Raw genomic sequence first — 7348 nt, 5'->3', positions numbered from 1 at the left:
AGATGCTTCTGCCACACTTACCCCTTCCCCTATGTGTACATGAGTGACAGGGCTGCTGGGGAGTCTCTGAGAAGCATAACCTCCTCTTGGGACCTCCAGGCTGGGAGGGGAGGACAGAGCCCCCAGGAGCAAAGGGGACCGTCTGAGGCCAGGATGGAGACAGGAGGCTGAGCCAGGTAGGGGGACTGGGGCTACGGGCAGGAACAGGAAGGAACCAAGAAACATGAAGTGCCAGGGCCAGTAGCCAGGACCAGAGTGGACACCCAGAGGTCCCCTTTCACATGTGCTACCACCAGTCACCCCTCCAGCCCTTGAGCAGGGATCTGAAACTGTGCCAAGCATCTCACCGGCTTGGGCCAGGTGGGTCTGTATATAGGGTCTGTGTACAGTAGGGAGGGACATCTTCTATTTTTTGCTGCTCCCTCTCAACACTGTCCAGGGCAGGGGGAGAAGGTATTTTTGAGACATAGCACAGGCACTGCAAATAAAAGTCATGAAGTTGCCAAAGAAAAAAAAAGAGCAGGCCAGCCAGTCAAACACCCCCTTCCTCCCCACCCCCTGTCCCCATGCCAGCCCCCCCCTTGATCAGCCTGCTCTCAATCTCCTGTAGCCACTCCCCCTGCCCAGCCCCAGCCCAGATCGCCCCACCCCCACCCCATCAGGGGCAGGGCTGGCCGGCCAACCACCCATGGCTCCTCCCCCAAGCTGCTGGCCCCTGATTGGCACCCCCCACCCCTTTGGGGGCGTGGCCAGCCAGCCCACTGACCACAGCCTGTTCCCATGGCCGTCCCCACCTCCAATCGCCCTCCAACCCCAATCAAGCCAGCAGGGGGGGCAATTGGGGGCGATCAGGCCAGCAGTTGGGGGTAATCAGGCTGGCAAGCAGAGTGGTTAGGCGTGATCAGGCAGGCAGGCAGGTGAGCAGTTAGGAGCCAGTGGTCCTGAATTGCAAGAGGAATGTCCAACTGCCAGTGTGGGATCGGGCCTAAACCAGCAGTCTGACATCCCCCGAGGGGTCCCGGATTGGAGAGGGTGCAGGCCGGGCTGAGAGAAATGCCCCGCCCCATGCACAAATTTCATGCACGGGGCCTCTAATCCTAGCTAATAAAAGAGTGGTATGCGAATTAACTGTCACTCCCTCCGTCACTCCCTCACTCCGTCATAAAGATGGCAGTGGTTATGGACTGGCCCTCCTGCTCTGGCCAGTCCAAGACTCCGCTCAAGGCTACAAAGTTTCAATTATAGAAGTTAAATAAATCCCAGATACCTGCTTCCAGCCCACAGGCATGGCCAGCCTGTAAATGGCCCTCAGCCCCTCACCCAGTGGGACCCCCACCCTGATCTGGGACACCCTTCAGTGCAAACCAACTGGTCTCCTCCCATACACCAGGCCTCTATCCTATATAATAAAAGGGTAATATGCAAATTGACCCTAACAGCAGAACAACTGGGAATGACTGGTCACTATGACACACACTGACCACCAGGGGGAAGACGCTCAATGCAGGACCTGCCCCCTGGTGGTCAGTGCACTCCCACAGGAGGAGCTCTGCTTAGCCACAAGCCAGGCTGACGGCCGCCAGCACAGTGGTGGTGGCAGCAGCCACCTCCTCAGCAGCGCTAAGGATGTCCGACTGTAGGTTAGGCCTGCTCCCTGCTGGCAAGTGGACATCCTCAGAGGGATCCCAGGCTGCGAGCCATCACAGGCCAGGCTGAGGGACCCCCCCGAGTGCACAAACTTTTTGTGCACTGGGCCTCGAGCCTACACTAATAAAAGGGTAATATGGTAATTAGACCTGACATCCTTCCGGACAAAGCCACAGTGGTGGGGGCTGAGGCAGAGGCAGTTAGGGGCAATCAGGCCCACAGGGGAGAGCAGTTAGGGATGATCAGGCTGGTAGGGGAGGGCAGTTAGGGGAAATCAGGCCAGCAGGCAGAGTGGTTAAGGGCAATCAGGCAGGCAGGCAGGAAAGCAGTTAGGAGCCAGCAGTCCTGGATCGTGAGCGGGATGCCCAACTGCCAGTGTAGGTCTGATCCCAGCAGTCAGACATCTCCTGAGGGATCCCAGATTGGAGAGAGTACAGGCCAGGCTCAGGGACCTCTTCCCCATCCTGTGCATAAATTTTATGCACTGGGCCTCTAGTATATATACAGTTTGAAGCTTAAGTTGTCTATGCATTAAAATAAATCTGCTTATAATTTTCTTTTGGCATCTTACTGAGAGTGTTGGACAGAGTTTGTCATTCTTGCTATGTACTTGAGAAATGGCATTTCATGGAGAATTTCAGGAGGCTTATTTGGGACAGTCAAGCTTGTCCTTTGGTGATGAGTATAGGCTCTGCTCCCTAAAGGCAGAGAGTAACACCTCTTTGCCTTTTTCTTACCCTGAAGCATTTCAAGTTCAATAGCCATGAGAATATATCCACATTTAGCAGGTGGGTACACTCAGTTCCTATCTCAAAAATCCTGTAGCTACAACCCTCAGCCTAAGCAAATGGTAGTATTATGTCATGTCGGAGCTCTACAAAGGGTGGCGCAGCTGGGACTCCTTGCAGAGCCAGGCACCTGCATTCCCTACTTTTGTTCTTCTCATAATTTGCTCGCATGTGTTCAGTGAATATAATGCACTATGTCACAGGAGGCAGGGTTGGCCTAAAAAAATCTCATTAACCAGCACTTGAATTCATAACTAGTGTGCCTGTGGCATAGCACATTTTAAATTGTGTGATTACATTTTCGATTCCACTTAAATTAAATGGAGAACATATTCTCTTTTTGCACCCAAAAGAGAATAGAAGAAGATGGATTTATTTTGTTGTAATAATGTCAAGGAAACTGTGTGGTGGATTAAATATTTTGATTTTCTAGACTATCCTTTAAATGTTCATGTCCCTTTTCGTTGAATAGACTCACCTTCCTAGTGAAAGGCCAAGGAGCTTGAGTTTGAATGTGTAATTGCCTCAGTGCTTTCTACTATGGAAATCATCCATCAGAAAATTTGGGAGTTGCTTCAGGAAGGGTGAATGGAGAGGTGGAGGGTACAATCCCAAATATATGAAGGTAGTGTTTAATTGTAATCAATTACAATGCAGAATGTCACATCTTTATCATCCTTAGAATAGTATTGTTGACAATGTTTCAATATGAAAATGGCTATAAAAATGTGGATGTGATCTGGCCAGTGTGGCTCGGTGGTTGAGCATTGACCTGTAAACCAGAAGGTCATAGTTCGATTCATGGCCAGGGCACATGCCCAGAGTGCAGGCTCTATCCCCAGTGTGGGACATGCAGGAGGCAGCCAATCAATGATTCTCTCTCATCATTGATGTTTCTGTCTCTCTTTCACTCTCCCTTTCTTTCTGAAATCAATAAAAATATATTTTTAAAATTTGGATGTGAAAAATCACCTGCAATTTTTTTCACATCTTGCCTACAAAAAATGCATTACTTGACATGAAGGTGAAAGTACGTTTACTTCTTGTGTAGAGGTGCTTAACATATTTTTCACTAACATGCAATTATTTAATTGTTTTTAATAACACATTTCAACAAGTATTTTTAATTTGTAGAAAGGAATATCAAAAAGTATTCAAAGGGCATGACCCACAGTATAATTACTGTAAAGTATAGGGTATTTACAGTTGATGCTAGGATTATGCCTTTTACTTTCTTATTTTAGATTCATTTACTCAGCTCTAAGGTTGCTATTGATAGGCTCACTGACATTTACTAAGACTTATAAACAGCATTTTTGTAAAAGCACCTCATCTTATCATAATGATATTTTAATATGAGTGGTATAATATCTTCAAGAAAATTAAAATGACCATGAACTCTTTTGTGTTATAGTATTTATTAAATAGGAATATTTTAGAATATATTTATTATAAAAATGAAAGAAACTGCCCCATAATCATCAACTGAATATGTTGTTTTCCTAATTTTTAACATTCCACATATTTTTTTGACAGACAACTGTTTAGTTTTTCTTTCATAATCATAAACTTAACCCTGCAATCCAGCTAGACTGGGAGGGGTAAGGAAATTATGGAACCGAATAAACTGGCAAGAGCACAAAGATTATAAAACATTCCAAGAAAATCAGGGTGAAGGGGTGCTCTCTTGAGCTACAGAAGGAATGGTCTGGTGGTGAAGATAAAACACACGGCAAATTTATTAGAGTTGTCCACAGTCAGCAATGGCGATCTTCTTGCTGGTCTTGCCATTCCTGGACCCAAAGTGCTCCATGGCTGTCACAATATCCATGCCTTCCTTCAACTGGCAGAAGACCACATGCTTGCCAGCCAACCACTCAGTCTTGCCAGTGCAGATGAGAAACTGGGAATGATTGTGTTGGGTCCAGCATTTGCCATGGACAAGATGCCAGGATCTGTATGTTTCAGGATGAAGTTCTTATCCTAAAATTTCTCCCCATAGATCAGTGGCTCTCAACCTTGGCTGGACATTAGAATCACCTGGGAATCTTTAAAATCCTGATTTCTGGGCCTCATCCTCCGGAAATTCTGTTTCTTTGTTACGGGGTGGGGTCACAACATTAGTAACAAAGAAACAGAATTTCCGGAGGATGAGGCCCAGAAATCAGGATTTTAAAAAGATTCCCAGGTGATTCTAATGTGCAGCCAAGGTTGAGAACCACTGCCATAGATAGACTTGCCGCCTGTGCCATTATGGCGTGTGAAGTTACCACCCTGGCACATAAATCCCAGAATAATCTGTGAAAGCAGGAGCCCTTATAACCAAATCCTTTCTCCCCAGTGCTCAGAGCACGGGAGTTTTCTGCTGTCTTTGGAACTTTGTCTACAAACAGCTCAAAGGAGACGTGGTCCAAGGGCTCGCCGTCGATGGAGATGTCGAAGAACACAGTGGGGTTCACCATGGTTGGTCATGGGAGGCTTCGAGGTGGTGGCGTCTGCAATGTATATAGTCCTTAAAGTAGCCTGAGAAACAGAGAAATGAGAAAAAAAAGCAGGTGAATTTAAGCATCCTCTAATCACACTCTCTTGTCAAATTACAAGGCTTCTATTGCAAGCTGACATGTCTATACATCTGCTATAGACCTTTGGTTGCTCTTTTTACAAATTAAGAAGTTATGTCCTCAATTCTGTGCATCTATATAAGCAACTGATCTTTCAAAAAACAATAGAATTCTATATAGCAGTCAGATTCACAAAGCCTCCGGTGGTTTTCGAATACCAATTTTATTTTTTGCACTAATACATCATGATGATAAGATAAAAATATCAAATGGCCACCAGTGATAAACCTTATAGAGCTTTTGGAAATGCAGTGAATTGCTGTGCCATTCGAGCACACAAAGTTAGGCAATGATAGAACATTCACATAGATGCCATATGGTTATTGGAAGAGGGACAAGGACTGATGCAGTGGGATCAGCGGGAGCATGCATTTTGAAAGAACAAACTGAAATAGTGTGGGCTGTGCAGGAATTATTTGAATTAGTCCTATTATTTAAGTTAACCCTTAAATATGCTGGCCTAGTAAATTTTAAGTTCTATAGAGGACAATTATAATATACTTGTTACAATAAAAACATCAACAGCACCAATGTTACTTGTACATTTGCAAAAATACAAACATCATTCACAATTTTGAATTGTGATCTAAAAATACAATACCTATTTAAGTCAACAATTGTAATAACTTAGGCTATCTACAGTTTTCAATACCTATGAAACAAGTTTTTGTTCTGCCAACAGTAAACAAAAGTCAACTAGAAATTTTGTCACCAAAAGTGATTTATTTGGCAGAAAGATAATTGCAAACTGGTACATGCAGCAACAGAGAGCCACAGGCACACCCTGACACAAGAAACAGGAAGCCCCTTTTTACTGAGGAAAGACAAGGGGCTGCTCCAAGCAGACACCTCTGTTATAAACCTAGTTTGTCCTGTAGGGCTTTTCCAGGGACACAGGGTGTGTGAGCCCCTCCCACTAGCCCTCCCCATTCCTAAGTTGAGGTCTGTTATAAATTCTGACAGCTCTTAACTATACATGTATGTCCATTGGATTCTGTTGGTTGACTGTGTCATTCAAGTGTTCTATATTTCTGATCTAGGGAAAGGTTGTAGAAGTTCCAACATTTGTAATTGTGATGTCTTGTTTCTCCTTTTAGCTCTTTCAGTGTTCACAGCACCTACTATGAAGCTCTGTTGTTTGATATGTACACATTTAGGGTCATTATTTTGTCATTAGTCAATGCCCCTCTTTATTTCTAGTAATATTCCTTGCTCTGAATCTATGTTAATGATTTTTAATATAGTCACTCCAGTTTTATTGTTGTTTTGAAAGCTGTGTGCTGTGCATGATATTACTTTTTCCCGTTTTTCTGTCAATCTCCATGTTGTTGTATTTGAAGTGAGCTCCTTCCAGACAGCATGTAATTGAATCATAGACTGTTTAATCTACTCTGCTAATTTCTGACATAGAATAGACTGATGTCCAAGATGACGAAGTATGCCAGACATATTTTCATTTTAAGCATCAATCATATGACTTTGTAAGTTTTCGTCGCACTAAATCTCAGCCCTCAGTCTACAAGGCAATGCTGAGTAGAACAGAAAGGGGATGCTTTGCCAACTCACCTTCGCAAAACTATGAGAAACTAGAAGCGAGTAAAGGTGATTTAAGTCACTAAGTATGGAAGCAGGAGAGGGGGGTTTAATATGTTTATTCAGCAGCAGATAATTGGTTTTGCTACATGAAAAAAGCCTGGAAGAATTTCACTAGCAAATGTTTGAAGTTAAGAAACCAGACACTGAGTTATACATTCAATGTGACTTCATATAGATCAATTTTGAAAAGATAAAGCTCACTAGTAAAGATAAATGTTAGAATAGTGGTTAATTTAAATGCTATAATAAAGAAAGGCATGATCAAGGTTATTAAGTAATCCTATATAATAAAAGCCTAATATGCTAAGTGTCTGATTGACTGGTTGTCCATTCAACCAATCAAAGTGTAATATGCTAATGATATGCTAAGGCCACTCAACCGCTCACTATGACATACATTGACCACCAGGGGGCAGACACTTCAACCAGTAGGTTAGCTTCTTGCTGGGGTCCAGCAGATCAGGACTGAGCGAGATGGGCCGGACATGCCCTGGAGCCCTCCTGCGGTCCCTTCCCGGCTGGCCAACTTCCTGCATCCCTCCCAGACCCGATCATGCACCGGTGGGGTCCCTCGGCCTGGCCTGTGCCATCTTGCAATTTGTGCTGAGGGACCCCCCCACCCAAGCAGAAATTTTGTGCACCGGGCCTCTAGTTTTTCTATATTTGACTTGCATTATAGTTAAACTAGAGGCCCAG

The 7348-nt window shown here is 44.5% G+C and overlaps 1 pseudogene; it reads right to left on the bottom strand.

The window, feature by feature from the left end:
- Positions 1-4161: 4161 nt before the first annotated feature.
- LOC107182817 lies at positions 4162-4897 on the bottom strand (annotated as a pseudogene).
- Between the last annotated feature and the right edge of the window lie 2451 nt (positions 4898-7348).

Source organism: Myotis davidii, unplaced genomic scaffold, assembly GCF_000327345.1.
Source record: "Myotis davidii unplaced genomic scaffold, ASM32734v1 scaffold96, whole genome shotgun sequence".
Taxonomy (NCBI): Eukaryota; Metazoa; Chordata; class Mammalia; order Chiroptera; family Vespertilionidae; genus Myotis; species Myotis davidii.
This window is presented reverse-complemented; position numbering and strand designations above follow the sequence as displayed.